The sequence below is a fragment of the Bubalus bubalis genome, chromosome 19 (assembly GCF_019923935.1).
Source record: "Bubalus bubalis isolate 160015118507 breed Murrah chromosome 19, NDDB_SH_1, whole genome shotgun sequence".
In the NCBI taxonomy this organism is placed as follows: domain Eukaryota; kingdom Metazoa; phylum Chordata; class Mammalia; order Artiodactyla; family Bovidae; genus Bubalus; species Bubalus bubalis.
The window spans coordinates 15,163,332-15,184,800 of NC_059175.1; positions in this window are offsets into that span (position 1 = coordinate 15,163,332).

Genomic DNA, 21,469 nt, shown 5'->3' on the forward strand with positions numbered 1-21,469 from the left:
GAAGTGACAGATTAAAGGGATTAGATCTAATAGACAGAGTGCCTGAAGAACTATGGACAGAGGTCCTTGACATTGTACAGGAGGCAGTGGTCAAGACCATCCCCAAGAAAAAGAAATGCAAAAAGGTGAAATGGTTGTCTGAGGAGGCTTTACAAACAACTATGAAAAGAAGAGAAGTGAAAGGTAAAGGAGAAAAGGAACGATATACCCATTTGAATACAGAATTCCAAAGAATAGCAAGGGGAAGTAAGAAAGCCTTCCTCAGTGATCAATGAAAAGAAATAGAGGAAAATAACAGAATGGGAAAGACTAGAGATCTCTTCAAGAAAATTAGAGATACCAAGGGGACTTTTCATGCAAAGGTGGGCACAATAAAGGACAGTCTTCTTAGAGATAGGTATATTTGGATTCCTGATTTTGGCTACAAAGATTAAAAACCTTGTCATTTGAGAGAAAGGTGCCCCCCTCTGTGGCACTATCAAGAGGTTTCCTGACTTGGGGATAATTTGTCTAATTCTTCTTTTTATTTTATTTTTTTTTATTTTTAAACTTTACAAAATTGTATTAGTTTTGCCAAATATCGAAATGAATCCGCCACAGGTATACATGTGTTCCCCATCCTGAACCCTCCTCCCTCCTCCCTCCTCGTACCATCCCTCTGGGTCGTCCCAGTGCACCAGCCCCAAGCATCCAGTATTGTGCATCGAACCTGGACTGGCAACTTGTTTCATACATGATATTATACATGTTTCAATGCCATTCTCCCAAATCTTCCCACCCTCTCCCTCTCCAACAGAGTCCGTAAGACTGTTCTGGGCCCCCAGTGTGGGGCACATTCTTCTGGACAAGCCTTGTTTCCCTCTCTTCCTGCCTCTTTCCCTGCTTCTTGGTGAGGACACGGTCCTAACCAGCTCAATGACTCATCCTCTTCAGCTCAGATTTCTGGGGCCAGCTTGATTCTCTTTATCTGGTTAGCTGTTCCCTCTGCATCGCTGTCCATTTGCTGAGCTAGTGAAGCTTTGCTGCCCCCTTCTGGTTTGAACAAACTACTACTTGTTAACGAATTTAGAAAACATCATAATTGCATATTTTGTCAATAGCAGTGTGTAATAAAAAGCTGCATCATTTTGAAACAATTAACTACTGTTTATTGAGCAGCTTTTGTGTGCTAGAGACATTGGGCACTGGAGATATAGCAGTGAATGAAACAGGCATAAATATGTGGCCTTGTGGAACAGAGAAAGATCAATAAACATTGAAGCCAGAGGTTGCCTGGTATGTTTGAAGAACATCAAGGAGGCCAGTGGGGCTGAAGCACTGGAACAGATTGGCTATGGGGGGAGAAGTATGGCGCATGTTAGAGAGCTAAGTGTGGAAGGGCAGGTGGGAGCAGATTACAAAAGGCCTTGTAGTCAGTGGCATCACTGACTCAATGGACTTGAATTTGAGCAAGCTCCAGGAGTTGGTGATGGACAGGAAAGCCTGGTGTGTTGTAGCTCATGAGGTCACAAAGAGTCGTTCAGTCGCTCAGCCTCAGATATGACTGAGCGACTGAACTGTAGGCAATTACATATATATATATATATATATATATATATGCTGCTAAGTTGCTTCAGTCGTGTCTGACTCTGTGCGACCCCATAGACGGCAGCCCACCAGGCTCCCCTGTCCCTGGGATTCTCCAGGCAAGAACAATGGAGTGGGTTGTCATTTCCTTCTCCAATGCATGAAAGTGAAAAGTGAAAGTGAAGTTGCTCAGTCGTGCCCAAGTCTTTGCGACCCCATGGACTGTAGCCCACCAGGCTCCTCCATCCATGGGATTTTCCAGGCAAGAGTACTGGAGTGGGTTGCCATTGCCTTCTCCATATATATATATATATATATATATATATACACAGACACACACATACACATATATATCTGAAACAGCTTGGAAGCTAATAGAGTTTTGAATAAAGGGGAAAAATGATATATTTAAATAGATCACTCTGAAGATTATATGATGAATAGACAGAGGTGTTGCAAGAGACAAGAGGGGAGACTTGTTAGGCAGCAAGGAGTGACAAACACTTGGACCAGCATGGCAGATGGAGGTAGTCAGATATGGTCAGGTTCTAGGTATATTTTGAAAGTAGAGAATTTGCCGATGGATTGAATGAGGGATGAGAAAAGAGGGCTTTAGGGTGACTGGATGGCTGAACAAACAGGATGGGAAGTTATTGAAATGGAGAAGTCTGGGGGAAGAGCAGGTTGGAAGAATAAAGGTAGGGAGGAGATTGAGTTGTTATTTGGAAATATTTGAGATGCTTACTGAGCATATATCAAACTGGAGATCAGAGGAGAAATCTAGGATAGTGATAAAATCTTTAGAGATATACTCTAAAGGTGATATTTAGAGCTATAACACAAGATGAGATCAAATTAAGAACATTAATTCAATGTAGCAGAAGTTGTTGCTAAAACTGAATGTCACTTGTAATATTCCTTCTGACTTTGTTGCAGCTTTGATAGTTAAGTGCCCATTTGCCATGTGATGTAAATATGACTACTTTATTCTCTTATTTGTTGTTGTTTAGTTTTTAAGTCATGTCTGACTTTTTTCTGACCCCCTGGACTGTAGTCTCCAGGCTCCTCTGTCCATGGGATTTCCCAGGCAAGAATACTGCAGTGGGTTCCCATTTCCTTCTGTAAGGGATCATCCCAACCCAGGCATTGAACTCTCTCATCTCCTGTATTGGCAGGTGCGTTCTTTACCACTGAGCCCCCTGGGAAGCCCTAATACTTTCTCTATTTGAACTACTGTGAAAGTGTCATTCATATAGCTCCCTCTGTAATGATCTGGTCTTCAAGTGGCATGACTGTATCCTTTTCTGTTCATTCCATTTCTGACTTTTTCTCCTTCAGTTCAGTCACTCAGTCGGGTCCGACTCCTTGCCACCCCAAGAACCACAGCACGCCAGGCCTCCCTGTCCATCACCAACTCTTGGAGTTCACTCAAACTCATGTCCATTGAGTCGGTGATGCCATCCAGCCAACTCATCCTCTGTCGTCCCCTTCTCCTCCTGCCCCCAACCCCTCCCAGCATCAGAGTCTTTTCCAATGAGTCAACTCTTCGCATGAGGTGGCCAAAGTATTGGAGTTTCAGCTTTAGCATCAGTCCTTCCAAAGAACACCCAGGACTGATCTCCTTTAGAATGGACTGGTTGGATCTCCTTGCAGTCCAAGGGACTCTCAAGAGTCTTCTCCAACACCACATTTCAAAAGCATCAATTCTTCAGTGCTTAGCTTTCTTCACAGTTCAACTCTTATATCCATACATGACTACTGGAAAAACCATAGCCTTGACTAGATGGACCTTTGTTGGCAAAGTAATGTCTCTGCTTTTGAATATGCTATCTAGGTTGGTCATAACTTTCCTTCCAAGAAGTAAGCATCTTTTAATTTCATGGCTGAAATCACCATCTGCAGTGATTTTGAAGCCTAAAAAAATAAAGTCTGACACTCTTTCCACTGTTTCCCCATCTATTCCCCATGAAGTGATGGGACCAGATGCCATGATCTTCGTTTTCTGAATGTTGAGCTTTAAGCCATCTTTTTCACTCTCCTCTTTCACTTTCATCAAGAGGCTCTTTAGTTCCTCTTCACTTTCTGCCATAAGGGTGGTATCATCTGCATATCTGAGGTTATTGATATTTCTCCCGGCAATCTTGATTCCAGCTTGTGCTTCTTCCAGCCCAGCGTTTCTCATAATGTACATATCTGCTAATAGTAATAGGTGTTACAGAGTGCCTGCCACGCCTTCCCCATCCCTGTGTGCTGTTAGTTGCTCAGTTGTGTCTGACTCTTTTTAACCCATGGACTGTAGCCCTCCAGGCTCCTCTGTCCATGGAATTCTCCAGGCAAGGATACTGGAGTGGGTAGCCATTTCCTTCTCCAGAGGATCTTCTCCACCCAGGGATCAAATCTGGGTCTCCTTCACTGAAGGCAGAATCTTTACCTTCTGAGCCACCACCTCCTATTCAACTAGAAAATTTCTATATAGCCTTTAAGATTCAGTTTATGTTTTCCCTCCTCCCTAAAAGCCCTTCTTGATGTCTCTGGGCAATGCCAAGTACTCCCTTTTCTGTGTTTTCATGATGCCCCTGTTTACCTCGCATATAGCCCTTGTCATGTAGCTGATCATCAGCTTTCATATTCTTTCTATCATATGCTCTCCATGCCCTAGATGGCAGGGATGGTACGTTACTCACCTCTGTGTGCTTGGGGACAGTTAGTGTGAGTGCTCAGTAAATATTAAAGGAGTAAATAATATAATTTACACGAAATAAAATGATGGGCCTTTTATTTCAGTCACTTTTACATTGAATAAATTACAACCATATACGTTCAGGGAATTCCCTTGTGGTCCAGCACTTGGAACTTAGTGCTTTCACTGCTGAGGGCCCAAGTTCAATCCCTGGTTGGGGAACTAAGATTCCACAAGCCTCACAGAATGGCCCCCCCCCCCAAAAAAAAATCATATAATTTTAAAAGCTATTTTATAGGTGCCTTTAAATAAAGGAGGAAAAATAGTTCTTTATTCCTCTCTGAGCTGTGTGAGTAGTTGCCTGGCTTTTTATTTTGTTTGACATTAATTATGTTGGCCAAAGTAGATTTTGCCTGAAAAGCTGTCAGACTTCATCGTTCACTGCTGCTCTTTTGCAAGCCTCACATCAAAGGACTGTTGGAAGTTTATTCATGTTGAGGCTTTCTGGTTCCTTGTACTAGTTTGGGAAAAGGATACATTCGGGAGATTAACTGTGTGGTTCCCTGATGTTCGCTAAATCTTTCACCATGAATTATTGCTGTTGTTTTCCTTGTTTCACCCCACACGTATTCCGAGACAATCACTGGCTCAGAAGTTTTGGTCCTCTATGTGTTTGTTTTAATCCAGTTTAAGTTCTGTTCCCATTATTTTTCAAGTCTCTATGCAGCTGTTAAATAATTGTTTAAATTTAGGAACGTGGCTTTAAAGCCTCTTTATTACAAGAAGTTTATATGGAAAACAGCAACCATTCAAACTTGTACCCAGGCAAACAATCTTTAAACAAATACCTATTGAATGCTTCCCATATGCCAGGAATTATTTTGGGTGGTAGAGACACAGTAGTGAATACAATAAAGTTCCTTGCTGTCTTAGTACACACTTTCTAGTGGATAGAAGATAGATAATAAGAAATAAACAAATATACCCCTTTGCTTCATAGTATATCATTATCAAATTGTTATCTGTGCTCCCAATCTTATGGCTTCCGGTCAGTCTGTGAAAGCATTGGCAGGCCCTCAGAGGGTAGGGTGAAAAATAGGTTTAGATGTTTAATCCCCTCTCTCACTCTTTAACTAGCAGGATGGTCCTACATTCCTCTACAGCCACAGCTCCTGTCAGATAGCACATCTGTGGGTCCAGCTCTAGCCACGTCTGGTAACAATGACCACTACCTTGCCCCTTCAGGCCTAAGGGTGGCAACAGTTTTGTGATATAAAAACTACACTGAGTGGATTTTCCTGTTTCAGTTCAGTTCAGTGACTCAGTCGTGTTTGACTCTTTGCAACCCCATGAATCGCAGCACGCCAGGCCTCCCTGTCCATCACCAACTCCCGGAGTTCACTCAGACTCACGTCCATCGAGTCGGTGATGCCATCCAGCCATCTCATGCTCTGTCGTCCCCTTGTCCTCCTGCCCCCAATCCCTCCCAGCATCAGGGTCTTTTCCAATGAGTCAACTCTTCACATGAGGTTTACTCAGTGGTAAAGAATCTGCCTGCAATGCAGGAGACCCAGGTTCAATCCCTGGGTCAGAAAGATACTGGAGAAGGAAATGGCAACCGATTCCAATATTCTCGCCTGGAAAATTCCACGGACAGAGGAGCCTGGTGAGCTGCAGTCCCTGGGGTCACAAAGAGTCAGACACCACTGAGGGACCAACACTTTCACTGTTGTAAATGAGTTCAATGAAGTTTAAAAGATCGGTACCATTTATAACAGCTTCAAAATATGTGAGATACAACTCTGATAAAAGATATCAATGACCTGTACACTGAACTTTATATATCATTGCTGAGAGGAATTTTAGAAGACTTGGACAAATGGAACTATATAAGCATACTCTTGTTTTATTATGCCTTACTTTATTGCATCTTACAGATACTGCATGTTTTACAAATTGAAGTTTCATGGTAACCCTGTACTGACCGAGTTTCTCAGTGCCGTGTTTCTAACAGCATTTGCTCACTTCCTGTCTCTGTGCCATATTTTGGTAATTGCAACGTTTCAGACAGTTTCACTAAGACTATATTTGTTATGGTGTTCTATTATCAATGATATTTAATGTTACTATTGTAATTATTTTTGGGTGCCACAAACTGCTACCATGTAAGATAGTGAATTTAGTCGATGAAAGTTGTGTTGTGACTGCTTCACCTATTGGCTGTTCCCTGATATCTTCCTCCCCTTGAGCCTCCCTAAACCCTGAGACACAACAATATTGAAATTAGGCCAATTAATAGCCTTACAATAGCCACTAAGTATTCACGTAGAAAGAAAGAGTCACATGTCTCTCACTTTAAATCAAAAGCTAGAATGATTAAACTTAGTGAGGAAGGCATTAATTCCCTTCTTTCTCCTTGTTAAATCTTCTTTTTACTAAATATTCAGACTCATATGATAAGCTGTAGAGACACAGAATTCTAGTAAGGTGGTCCCAAGTTTCCCAAACATTGGTACACTCTGACTCTACTCCCAGACAGTCTGACGGAATTGATATGGCTATGATCTAGTGGTTGGAATTTTAAAAACCTCTCCAGGTGATTGTAATGTACAGCAAAGTTTAGAAGTCACTGATTTGGCACTAATCTGCTTTTTCTTAGGGCATATAGCATGTGAGCAAGGTAGGACTTGAAAGAGAATCATTTGCTACCAGGGCCAATGTACTTTCCACTGTTCCAATATTGTGTTCCTTTTTAATGAAATAGCACCAAATGACAGTAAGGGTAAAAATCAGATCACTGCTTGAGACTTTATTGAGGTATGGAGTATACTAAATGCGTGCTAAAGAATGAAGATTAAGATAGGCTATTTTAACTGTTTTAATATGATAGAGTATTAATGACATAATCTGATTGCTATCAAAATGCTGGTGAAATGAGAGCAAGTCTTTAGCAGACTAACAGGCAGTTCTTCATTTTGGATCATTAAAAGGTAGATTGGAATGATTTATATTTTTATAGGGTGATCTGTTAATATCAATTACATAAACTAGAAAGAAAATTATGTTTACAGAGGCACTTGAATACATTTTCTGTAATTCTGTTGATCAAGAAATAATTCTTTGGAAATGTGTGGATGTTTAGCATACCCAGAACAGTAATAGGGAAAAGTGAAAGTGTTAGTCGCTCAGTCGTGTCTGACTCTTTGCGACGCTATGGACTGTAGCCTGCCAGGCTCTTCCATCCATGGGATTCTCCAGGCAAGCATTCTGGAGTGGATTACCATTCCATTCTCCAGGGGATCTTCCTCACCCAGGGACTGAACCTGGATTTCATGCATTGCAGGCAGATTCTTTACTGTGTGAGCTACAAGGGAAGCAATAGGGAGTAATAGGTAATAGGGATAGTAATAGGGAGTAATAGGGAAGTAATAGGGAGATCATAAGCTAATAACACAAAAGCACTTTGAGAGAGAAGAACACCAAATAAAAGTAACCATAAAGGTATTTTACAGCCTTTGGTGTCAATACTACTGTTAATAATTGACTATCTGACCTCATTGTTGAACATGTCAAAGAAATGAATGTACAGCGGCCTTCACTGTCCTTGGGTTAAGCATAGTCTGTCAACACCTCCTAACATAGTCATCAATTCCCTCAATGTTCTCCTCTTTGTTTTTCTTTGTTATTGTTTTTATTAACAGCAGCAAATAGCTTTTGCAGTTTTGACTTAAAAATAAAAAACTTTGGCTATAAATTGAGGCAGTAGATCTGCAATGTTGCTACACTTTATTAAAGTGTTTACATATTAAGGAATATAGTGTGTTTAAAACTATTCTGGAATTTTTTGAATGGCATAAATTTCTAACATACTCTTTCAGAAATATATCAAATGCTAATCTGGGGTTGGGAAAATATAATTTGCTTTCCTGTGTGGAGACAAATGAAGCCTAAATTTGGCTCTTGAGGAGTCTTCTACAAACTTGGATGCAGACAACATTCTTTCTGCTGCAGCAGAACTTCCCATGCCCCAGCCTTTGGGGCGCGTTTAGGGATTATGAAGCTGCTCCCTGAGCCCAGGGTCCTGAATCTGTGTTCCCCTGAAGGGGGTGTAAAAGGCTGCCGAGGAGACAGTGAAGTTACAGCACCAGGTGTTAATGCCTTTCAAGGGCTGTCTTTCCTAACGCAATTATTGGGCACTTCAGGGAAGTTCCTTGGAAGAATTATGGAGCTTTGCTGCTGCCGGCACAGCACAGTTCTATGGTGAACTCCCTCTAGAGTTCTCTCAGAAAAAACTGAGCTATACAACTGTGGAGGGAACGGGAAACAGTCCTTGGAGAGCAGAGAGTCAGAAATATCAACAGGAGCTGCGGTTCCTCAGAGTGGCCATCTGGAGGCCCTGGTAGCCCCACCAGGTACCTCTGTCCATAGGGATTCTCCAGGCAAGAATACTCGGGTGGGTTGTCACACTCTCCTCCATGAGATCTTTCCAACTCAGAGATCGAACCCAGGTCTCCTGCATTGCAGTTGGATTCTTTACCAACTGAGTCACCAGGGAAGCCCAAGAATATTGGAGTGGTTAGCCTAACCCTTCTCCAGGGGATCTTCCCAACTCAGGAATCGAACTGGGGTTTCCTGCATTGCAGGCAGATTCTTTACCAGCTGAGCTACAAAACTGTGCAAAAAAGAACCCAGAGAGGAGAGGGAAGAGAGAAGTGGTATTACTTAGGACTCTGGTTCTAGCCAAAAAATTAATCTGAGTTTCCTTAGTCCTACAGTTCTTCCTTCATTTCTGGAAGTTATCCTGGTAGCCTTTCAATAAATTATTTTGCATAACTTGGTTCAAACTAGTCTTCTATCATTTGTCATCTGTAATAACCTCCACATATTTGAATTTTACCCTCAGCATCAGAGACCCTTTAGAGGGTGTACTTTTGAAAAAGAAAGTCATTCAGGGCCAAAGGGGAAGGAGGGGAGTACACTGGGGAAAAGCGTTTAAAAAGAACAAAGAATTCATTCTTGTTATAGAGGAGTCTAAGATGGGTACACATAACAGACAGAAGATATTAATCAATAAATCTGTTTCACTGATGGAAAAATAAATTCCTCCTGAAGTTATGAGTTTTAGTCTCAATAATGTGCTGTATTTGACTCATTTGAAAAGACTCAGATGCTGGGAAAGACTGAAAGCAGGAGGAGAAGGGGACAACAGAGGATGAGATGGTTGGATGGCATCACCGACTCAATGGACGTGAGTTTGAGTAAATTCCAGGAGTTGGTGATGGACAGGGAGGCCTGGCGTGCTGCAGTCCATGGGGTCACAAAGAGTTGGACACGACTGAGCGACTGAACTGAACTGAATGTGCTGTATTTCCTGAGTCACTGCTATCCATCTTTTGCCACCCTCCAAACTTGCCCCCAGATCATTATTAATTATGTACAATTTTAGGTCTGTGACAAAGTTAATATCAGTTTAAAATCCAGCTATAATATTTAATATGAATTAACACATGATTATGTATAGTGTATTAATATGACAGAAAATCAATGCCCACAGTGAAAATATTGAATATTATTTAATTCTCAATACCGAATCAATAAGAAATAAAAATGTAACAAAGAAATAATCTGGTGATCTTAAACAAGCAATTTAAAAATAGTCTAAAGCAAAAGAAAGTAAGAAAATTGAAATAATATAAAATCATATTAAAGTATTTTGATGTTGCTTTGGAAGGAAAATGACCCATTCATAAATATTACATAGGTTCTGGACATTGTTTATTATTTGTGTGATACTTTAAAATTTGTCTCACCATGGGAATCAGCTAATAAGATAGCATTTCTGGTAACGAAATCTTGTTCAGGATGTTTGATAAAGGACAATAACATTTGGATTATCTTTCAAATAAAGACAAACATTTAGAAGGATGCCGCAAACATTTGAGTTATTAAACATTTCAAAGTTTAGAAATGTTACAAAGTATACACTTTTTTCTTGATTTTATTGATGACCATCTTTTATAGGTATGTGTGTTCAGTGTGATAGTCCAACCTCTTTTTGTTGGCTATCAGAAAGACTTCTGCCTTAACTCTTACCCATTTCCTAAGGATCTCTTAGACTGTTCTCCTCTCCTAATTTGTATCCAAATGTATATTTATGGAGTAAAAAGTAATTTAACAAGAACCTTAACAAAATATAATTAAGAAGATAAATTGTAAGGTTGTAAAAGTTTAGAACAGGAGGATGCATTAGAGTTATTCTGGTTCAATGACTTTATTTTACAGGCAAGGAAATAAGACACAAGGAAATTAATTAATTTGTGACTCAAGGTTATATTTGCTGCTAAGAGAAAAAAATGCTCCCAAACTAAATACAAATGATTCCATCTTTTTGGTGTTCTTATGCCTCCAGTTTTCTTTCTTATACTTTTTAGATCTTAATCTTTTTGAATGGTTCTCTATTTAATTTACTGAGAAATATGGTATAGTTCAGTGATTCTCAAAGAGTAGTCGCTGGATAGCAGCATAAGTAGCATCTGGAAACTTAATAGAATCGCTAATTCACAAGCCCACCCCAAATCTGGTGAGACTCTGTTGGTGGGGTCTGGCAGTCTGTGTTTTAATAAGCCCTCAGGTTATTCTGATGTGGTAGGCTTGTAGAATGACATTTGGTCTGAGTGTCAGGAAACTGAGGTCTTAGTTAAGATTCTGTAACTAACTTGTTACTATTGGCAGCTCACTTAAAGCAAGTCTATTATTCTTTTTTGTTTCCTAACACTCTCTACTGCTCCCCTATAGATGGCAGAACACAGTTTAAATCTCCCAGACCTGTGTAAACAGATCCCCTCTACTTCTACTACTTTCCACTGCTTCCTCAGTGTTTCCTCCATCAGTGTCAATCTCTGTTCCATTGCCTCTGTTGTTTCTCTACAAGGAATGCTCTTTCTTCCCTCTTCAGCTGACTTGGCTTCTTTATGAATTAGACTAGAGGTCTGAGATTTTTAGGAAGGCTTCTTTGACTCCTTTCCAGGACAGGTTCTATGCCTACTTTATTGTTTTCATGTTATTCTATATACATGGCATCACTGAGATTGAAACATACAGGCATTACCTAGTTGAAGGTGGACAAAAGAGAAACAGTGAGAAAACCGCTTAGGCAAAGGTCCCGTGCTGAGAGGGAATGTGGTACAAACGAGGGGCTGAAGAAGGCCAGTGTGGCTGGAGTGGAGAGAAGGAGAGAGAGCAGAGTGGTACCAAGTGATGCTGGAGATATAGGTAGGGACCAAACCTGCAGCATTATGGGAAACAATAGGGAGGTTTTTCTTTATCCTAAGACCCAGGAAAATATGGTTACATTTTGGGAAAACAATAAACATAGTAAGATTTGCATATTAATAGATTCAATTTAACAAGTGGCTGAGGCTAGCAAGAGCAGATGTTAGGTAACCACTCAGGTAACCATTGCAGTAATGCAAGAAAGAGAAGACCCTAGCTGGGACTTCTCATGCTGTTGGCAGTAGAAATGGAAAGAAAAGGATAGGTTCATGACGAGATTTTTAAGATTTGGAGATTACCAGTTAGGAGGGGTGAGAAGAAGGAGGGGTCAAAGATGACTCCAAGGCTTTTGGTTAACATAAGCAGTGTGTTCAGTCATTTATTTGGGGTATATAGAAAGAAGACCAGGTTTGGGGAGAAAGGTTATGGAGATCAGAAAGTTGAGGCAATGTCAAGGTTAGTAGTCAGTCAGAGAGAAGTCAGGCAAGAATATAAAAATGTGTATCATCTGCTCAAAGGTGATTTTTATGAGACAAGTGTTATTGGATTAGTGGAGATGGAAGCCAGATTGTAATGGACTAACAAGTGGAAAGTGAGCAAGTGGAACTGGGAAGTTTTGTCAAACATCTTGAGAAATGAGAATGTGAAAGAAAGGAGAATGCTAGGGGGCTTTCTGAAATGGGGAGTGCAGACAAACTAGGATTTTACATGTATTAGAGATGTTATTGTGCCTAAAAACTGATGAGAAAGACTGCTGAGGAAGAGAGGATGAACATATAAAAAGGAGAAGTGATAGTCGATTGTAAATTTCTCCAGAGAGCAGGAAGTGAAGGAGTCCAAAGCTTTACAGTAGGAATGAACTTAAAAGGTTGAGACCGCTCCTCTATTGCTATTATCGCCCAACATTTGTAAGTTTGGTAAGCAAAATATTGGGGGAGTTCCCATCCAAAATTTTATACTCTTTTAGTAAAGCTGAAGGCTCAATCAATATGCTAACTCTGAAGGTCCTAGAAACCCTCTTTCTGTTTGTTTGCTTGTAGGGATCACTTCGGGGCTTCAAAGTAGCACCCTATGTTATTAAGAGATGCCTGGTATGCAGAATGATGCAGTAAGAAGAACATGGGATTTGACATTAGTTGACTTGAGTTCAAGTTTCTTCATCTCTGCACTGAAGAATATCTGGTCATCTTCCTCAAGTTATTTTACTCAATTTCATTTCTTCATTAGTACTTACATTAGAAAGGATACCTTTTTTTCTCACAGGGTTGTTGTAAAGAGTCAGAGTAAATGATAAAACTCTGCACAAATGTAGTATTTTAGTATAGCAGTGTCCACGGTCACAGAATTTTAGAGCTTTAGAACAACTCCCTGATAATGGGCATGAACTAAGGTCCAGAGCGGCAGGGTGAGACGAGCTCTATGTGCCCTGTCCATTGCGCTCGCCCCACTGCTTCATGTTGCTCAGTGCAGACTTCTGAAGAACTAGTTTATGTGATTAGTTTCTGTTATGTTTTGCTAGTTTTTAATTTGTTTTTCCATTACACCTATTTTCAAAACAGAATTTAAGGCAACTTTAAATAAACATGCTTGTTTTCTTTTATTCCAGGTAGATGTAGATTTTAAGTCCTAATCTAGTGTCTGGTAATATTGCTTATATTGGTTACATCTGCCACATTTCCTCTGTCAAATAAGAGAAAACTCCCATTCAGATACTTTGAACAAATATAACATGAATCTCTGTCCTTATGTATTCTCAAAGCATGACCAATCTATTATGGACAATGAATGTTCTGGCATCTCTTTGAGCCTATCTTTAGGGAGATGATAAATAAAAACAGACTTACTGTTACTTTCACTTTCCACTCTACATCCACCAATGGCAATGGGTAGCCATCATTCAGTTAATTATCTTGGATTATTTCTGCAACATTTGTTTCAGATATCACTCATCTCTGTAAAGTCTTTTCCTTACTGAGTAGGCTCTTGTGAGAATGCTTTGGACCCAATTCATATTGATTAATCTTTCTCAGATCTTTACTGTGAGAATTTACAGTGGAATTCCTGGAGGTAAACTCATGCATGTATGGGTGATCTCCACAACGGTGACCTCAAGAAGTTTCTCTTTCTCATGCTTGTCCATACTGAGCCTCCAACAAGACATCAAAATGATCACAGTGTTTCTACCAGCTTATGGATCTAGTGGCATTTGTCCAGGTAATCACATAGTGACTGTGACTCTCTGGACTCATTTTTCTCTCCAAATTTTGGGGTGTTAGTTTGCCCTGTAACCTCTATTCTCTGATAGGGAGGGTCCAAGAAAAGTCACTGATTTTCAATTTATTCAGCTGTTTCTTGTAAGGATGGGAGTGATGATTTCCAAATTCTTTGTATGTCAGAGCTGAAACTGAAAGTCTTCTTTATGCAAATTTATTTCATTTCATGTTATTTTTCCTAGTACATTTCCCTAGGCAACACGACTATGTGTTTTTTAATTGAAGTGACTGTAGTTATGTTCACATTTGTACATAAATCAGGTCTGACATTAGAGGAGTTGAAATACTCAAACAAGATGACTTTAAAAGATAGAGCATTAGCATGAATTCTAAATTGTACTGATGGGACCCTGAGGATAAAGAAGTCTTCTTCCACACTACAACCACTCCTCCCTTGTGAAATATGTCAAGGTTACCTTCATATGGGGCTCAAGCTGATATAATCTAAACATTTAAAAACACACTCGTGTTAGTTTCCTGAAATGTCTCAGTTTTCCAACTCTAATTCTTTGAGATCAAGGAGGAGGAAGAGGAAATGTCGCTCAGTTGTGTCTGACTCTTTGTCAGCCCATGGACTGTAGCCCACCAGGCTCCTCTGTCCCTGGGATTCTCCAGGCAAGAAAACTGGAGTGCGTTGCCATTCCCTTCTCCAGGGGATCTTCTTGACCTGGGGGTTGAACCCAGGTCTCCTGCATTGCAGGAAGAGTCTTTACCATCTAAGCCACTAGGGAAGCCCCTTTAAGATCAAAGTAAACCTTTATTTACTTTTTTATTCTGTCACATGTTCAATAAACTTGCAAATATCCTACTCATCTTTTTGTTTTTCCTACTCATCTTATAAAGGTCAGATCATATACCACCTTCTACATTATGCCTCCTCTGATTACCTCAAATGGAAGTGACTTCTCCCTGTTTTTCTCTAACTATTACAGTGGTATGCTGGAGACAGTTCATCCTGGCTGATAAGAGCTGATTGTGAGCATGCACCTCGCACCAATTCCACACTCAGTGACGTCATGTTGGTAGTCAGACTTCAGTTGCGGTGGAGCACTTGCATCATTGAAATTGGAAAACACTATAAATAAAGGCTTTTAAAAATGTCCCTATAGATCCAGTTAAACATTGACCGTCACACCACTATTTGTGTGTGTGTTGTGTGTCTATTTGTAGATAGATAGATTTGTAAGCTGCTACGTAGGTAGGTACATAGATAGATAGAATGATATCGGGTTAGCCAAAACGTTCATTTGGGTTTTTCTATAAGGTGTTACAGAAAATCTCAAATAAAGTTTTGGCCAACCCATAGATAGGTACTGAGAAACAGAAGGACGGAGAGAGAGACAGATAGGCATAACATTAATAGCTGTGTATGTACTAATGTCTTACTCTGTAGCTTCTTAAATGTAGATGTAGTTGGCAGGTGTTATTTTAATTCCTGAGTACCCATTTTCTATTTTCAGTTGGGAGATCACTGGTCCCCTGTTTAATTCTTGGTCATTTGGGTACAGTTTAGTTCTGTCTTGGTTCCAAGGTCAGGGTGCTAAGTGCAAAGGAGCTACCAGGCTTCATCTATGAATCTACCAAACTGGAGCTGAGACTAACATCTCCACCCTATCAAATGATGAGGGATGATGTGGAATTTCCTCTTTGCTCACTAAAAATAAGGGAGAGGAGGGTGTTATGGTCTGAGCTGCTTTCCTCAACTTAAAAGTTTTGCACAGCAAAGGAAACCATAAACAAACTGAAAAGACAATCTATAGAATGGGAGAAAATATTTGTAAGCCATGCAACTGACAAAGGATTAATTTTCAAGATATACAAACCATGTTTCTGTTCTTGGATTGGAAGAATCAATATTGTCCAAATGACTATACTACCCCAGGCAATCTACAGATTCAATGCTTGTTGTTGTTCAGTCACCAAGTTGTGTCTGTGCTGCTGCTGCTGCTAAGTCGCTTCAGTCATGTCCGACCCTGTGCGGCCCCATAGATGGCAGCCCATCAGGCTCCTCTGTCCCTGGGATTCTCCAGGCAAGAACACTGGAGTGGGTTGCCATTTCCTTCTCCAATGCGTGAAAATGAAAAGTGAAAGTGAAGTCGCTCAGTCGTGTCCGACTCTTAGCGACCCCATGGACTGCAGCCTACCAGGCTCCTCCGTCCATGGGATTTTCCAGGCAAGAGTACTGGAGTGGTGTGCCATTGCCTTCTCCGTGTGTCTCTGCAACCCCTATCAAATTACCAATGGCATTTTTCACAATAGAACAAAATATTCTTTTAATTTGTATGGGAAAACAAAAGACCTCAAATAGCCAAAACAGTCTTGAGAAAGAAAAATGGAGCTGGAGGAATCAGCTCCCTGACTTCAGACTATACTACAAAGCTATGATGGCACTCTTTACCCCCTCTCAAGTGTATATGCTGAGAGCTTTGTACTTTCCTCCTCTTTAATAAATCCTATTCACTTTCTACCATGAGTGTCTGTGTTTGTGGATTCCATTCTTTGGCTCCACAGACAAGAACTCCGATTCCCATTTCAAGAGCAGCCCCGGATACGCAGTGTTAAGTGTTTATGCGCTGGGTAATTTCATAGGCTAATGAATGGAAGGATTAGTTCAACTATTTGAGGGAAAGGCTTCTCTGGTGGCTCAGTCATTAAAGAACCTACATACATCACAGCGGGATCCTCTATGACCCACCTCCCAGAATATTGGAAATAAAAGCAAAAATAAACAAATGGGACCTAATTAACCTTAAAAGCTTCTGCACATCAAAGGAAACTATTAGCAAGGTGAAAAGACAGCCTTCAGAATGGGAGAAGATAATAGCAAATGAAGCAACTGACAAACAACTAATCTCGAGAATATACAAGCAACTCCTACAGCTCAACTCCAGAAAAATAAATGACCCAATCAAAAAATGGGCCAAAGAACTAAATAGACATTTCTCCAAAGAAGACATACAGATGGCTAACAAACACATGAAAAGATGCTCAACATCACTCATTATCAGAGAAATGCAAATCAAAACCACTATGAGGTACCATTTCACGCCAGTCAGAATGGCTGCGATCCAAAAGTCTACAAGTAATAAATGCTGGAGAGGGTGTGGAGAAAAGGGAACCCTCTTACACTGTTGGTGGGAATGCAAACTAGTACAGCCACTATGGAGAACAGTGTGGAGATTCCTTAAAAAACTGGAAATAGACCTGCCTTATGATCCAGCAATCCCACTGCTGGGCATACACACTGAGGAAACCAGAAGGGAAAGAGACACGTGTACCCCAATGTTCATCGCAGCACTGTTTATAATAGCCAGGACATGGAAGCAACCTAGATGTCCATCAGCAGATGAATGGATAAGAAAGCTATGGTACATATACACAATGGAGTATTATTCAGCCATTAAAAAGAATACATTTGAATCAGTTCTAATGAGGTGGGTGAAACTGGAGCCCATTATACAGAGTGAAGTAAGCCAGAAAGAAAAACACCAATACAGTATACTAACGCATATATAGGGAATTTAGAAAGATGGTAACAATAACCCTGTGTACGAGACAGCAAAAGAGACACTGATGTATAGAACAGTCTTATGGACTCTGTGGGAGAGGGAGAGGGTGGGAAGATTTGGGAGAATGGCATTGAAACATGTAAAATATCATGTATGAAACGAGTTGCCAGTCCAGGTTTGATGCACGATACTGGATGCTTGGGGCTGGTGCACTGGGACGACCCAGAGGGATGGAATGGGGAGGGAGGAGGGAGGAGGGTTCAGGATGGGGAACACATGTATACCTGTGGCGGATTCATTTTGATATTTGGCAAAACTAATACACTTATGTAAAAATTTAAAAATAAAATAAAATTAAAAAAAAAAAAAAAAAGAATCTACCTGTGATGTGGGAGACCTGGGTTTGATACCTGGGTTGGAAAGATCCACTAGAGGAGGGCATGGCAACCCACTCCAGTACTCTTGCCTGGAGAATTCCATGGACAGAGGAACCTGGTGGGCTGAAGTCCATGGGGATGCAGAGTCAGACACGACTGAGTAACTAAGCACAAAGATGTAATAAGCAAAACAGTAAGATACTGGCACAAAAACAGACTCATATATCAATGGAACAGGATATAAATCCCAGAAATAAGCTCAGGCACATATGACCAATTAATCTACAACAAAGGAGGCAAGAATATACAATGGAGAAAATACAATCTCTTTAAAAAGTGGTGCTGGGAAAACTGAACAGCTATGTGTGAAAGAATGAAATTAGGACATTCTCTAACCATACAAAAAAATAAACTAAAAGTTGATTAAAGTCCAACATGTAAGATCAGATACTATAAAATTCCTAGAGGAAAACATAGGCAGAACACTCTTTGACATAAACTACAGCAATATCTTTTTGGATCCATCTCCTAGAGAAATGAGAATAAAAACAAAAATAAACTTATAGGACCTAATTAAACTTAAAAACTTTTGTACAGTGAAGGAAACCATAAGCAAACTGAAAAGACAATCTACAGAATGAAAGAAAATATTTGCAAACCATGCAACTGACAAAAGATTAATTTTCAAAATACACAAACAGCTTATACAGCTCAATATAAAAAAAATAACCCAACAAAAAAATGGGCAGAAGATCTAAACAGACATTTCTCTGAAGAAGAGATGGACAAAAAGCACATGAAAAAATTCTTAATATTGCTGATTACTACAGAAATGCAAATCAGAACTACAATGAGTTATCACTTCATACCAGTCAAAATGGCCATCTCAAAAATGTTTGCAAATAAATTCTGGAGAGGGTGTAGAGAAAAAGGCACCTTCCCACACTGTTGGTGGGAAATGTAAATTGGTGTAGTCACTATGGGAGAACAGTAGGGATATTTCTTAAAAAACTAAAAATAGAGTTGCCATATGATCCTGCAATTCTACTCTTGGGCATATATCTGGAGAAAAGTATAATTAGAAAAGATACATGAACCCCAGTGTTTTTTTTTTTTTTTTTTTTTTTTTTTCACCAGGAAACCTTCTCACTGCCGAAACCCCAGTGTTTATAGTAGCACTATTTATAATAGCCAAGACATGGAAGGAACCTAAATGTCCATCTAAAGAGGAATGGATAAAGATGTGGTATATCTATGTATATATACAGTGGAATAGTATTCAGCCATAAAGACTAATGAATAATGCCCTTTGCAGCAACACGGATGGACCTGGAGATTTTCATACTAAATGAACAGATGTTTCAGTGCATTTTCCAGTAGACATCATGGCTATTAACATCTATCTCTCTGATCATCTGTCACTCACAGACATACAAAGAGGTATACGTAATAACCTACTCTCTCTTCCACTGTGTGTGTGTGTGTGTGAGAGAGAGAAGAGAGTTTACATATTAGAATATCTATATTTTAAAATCAACTTTTTTGACCAGTGAAAGTATTTAATGGATTATATCGATGGCTCCACAGATGGAGTTAATTATATTTTTATTCTTAACTCAGATATTGCATGATTTAAATCAATGGTGATTAAATTTAAAAGTTATAACATGACAGCAACATAATTGCCAATGTTAACTGGCCTGAGTATTTCAGTGTTATTTTCCAGCAGACATCATACTACCTGCCAATTGGCAGGTTGGTTGGTATATCACTTAACTAGTCCTTATACCTAGTGTGAGAATATCAACTGAGTTTTTCCTATGAAACGTTCTCCTTTAGAGACTATAAACTGAGTAAGAAGCTTAGATTGTTTCTAGTACCAGGATAGTGCTGGAATGATGCATAGGAAAGAAAAAATCAGAATTCAATTGAAGGAAATATGCAATATATTTGTGGTAATTAAGGAGATGATTAAAAGCTGGGGAATGGCTAACACCAACTACTATGTGGTCAGTGTAAGCAGGTTGCCAGGGAAATTCCAAAGTAGTTTAACAAAAAGTCATCCTTCATTGTTAGACAAAATTAACCTTCTTAGTATCCATATTATCCTTAACTAAGCTTGATCTGAATACATTTACAAATACTTATTTTGCTACATTTCTTTCATACTAATATATGTAATTAGTGATCACAATAACTGAACAGAAGGCAAATACAGAGAGTAACCTGAGCTTGGTCATCAATCTTATGGAAGGAATTCACACCGAAGCATAATCTACCATCTGTTTTAGAAACTGTGCAAAGAACTGACTCATTTGCTTGAGAATTACCAGCTTTATTTACCTACCCTGTAACATTAGGGTGATAGGGACTTATTTCTACTGCTCCTGTTCCCATACCAATCATGATAGACCGAAAAATGGCTCCCCCAAAATATCCACGTCAAATCCTTGGAAACTAAGAACGTTATCTTATTTGAGGAAAAGGGTCTTTGCAGCTATGTTTAAGTTAAAATCTTGAAATGAGGAGATAATCCTGTATTATCTGATTAGAGACAGACAGGAAAGACACACACACAGAGAAGGCAGTCTGACAGACGCAGAGATTGGAGTGACACAGCCTAAGTCAAGGAGGCCAAGGAATGCCAGGAGCCATTAGAAGCTGGAAGAGGCAAGGAAGAGTTCTCCCACAGAAGCTTTAGAGGAATCATGGTCCTGTTGACACACTTTGATTGCAGACTTACAAACTCCAGAACCATGAGAGGATATATTTCTGTTGTTTTAAGCCACCAGGTTTGTGGGAATTTGTTATGGCAGCCCACATACACTTTTACACACTATTTGGATTGAGAAGATCCTTTAGAGGAGGAAATGTCAACCCATTCTAGTACTCTTGCCTGGAAAATTCCATAGACAGAGGAGCCTGGTGGGCTGCAGTCCATGGGGTCGCAAGGAGTCGGTCACAATTGAGCACACATGCATACATGCATGTAGTATTAATATTGTTAGTTCAATCTCCCTTAATCTTAAAGTTATGTTGAGCCTGCTGGATGTTTTCCAAAAAATTACCATTGAAATAATTGTAGGTAAGTTTAAGCTGACTGTAACAGATGATGCTTCACAGGATCTGGTTCCATTTAATATAGTATTCTGGTTACTTCTTACTGCTTAAGAAATCATGCTAAACCTTAGCAGCTTAGAATAAAATTATTTTCTCTCATAGTTCTGTGAATTGACTGAGCTCAGTTGGGTGGGTCTTACTTTGGGACTCTCATATTAATTGAAATCACATGGCTGCCAGGGCATCATGATCTGAAAGTTTCACTGGACTGGATATTTCAGATGACTCATTCTCATGGTGACAGCTGATCCTAACTTGCTCCCTGGCTCTCTGGGACAACCACATGTAGTTTCTTCTTGTAGCTTGGGTTTCTCATAGAATAGCAGCTAGGTTCAGTGTGAACATTCCTAGAGAAAGTTTTCAAAAAACAAGAAGAAAAAAGTGACAGGTCAGGAAAGGCTATACCTTAACAGTGTTATTCTGCCATTATCCATCAAGAAGGACAAGTCTTACCCAGATTCAAGGGGGTGGAGAAATCAACTCTCCTTCTTGATGAGGGAATGTCAATGTCATGTTGCAAGAGAGCTTGGGAGATGCCAAGATATTTTTGTGGCCATCTTTGGAAAATATGATCTGCTATGCATAGTAATCAGGTTCGTGAATAACACCAAATTCAGAAAAAAATTATTTGTGCCTGAGTAAAAAGGATTATAATTCAAAGGCACTTTGAGA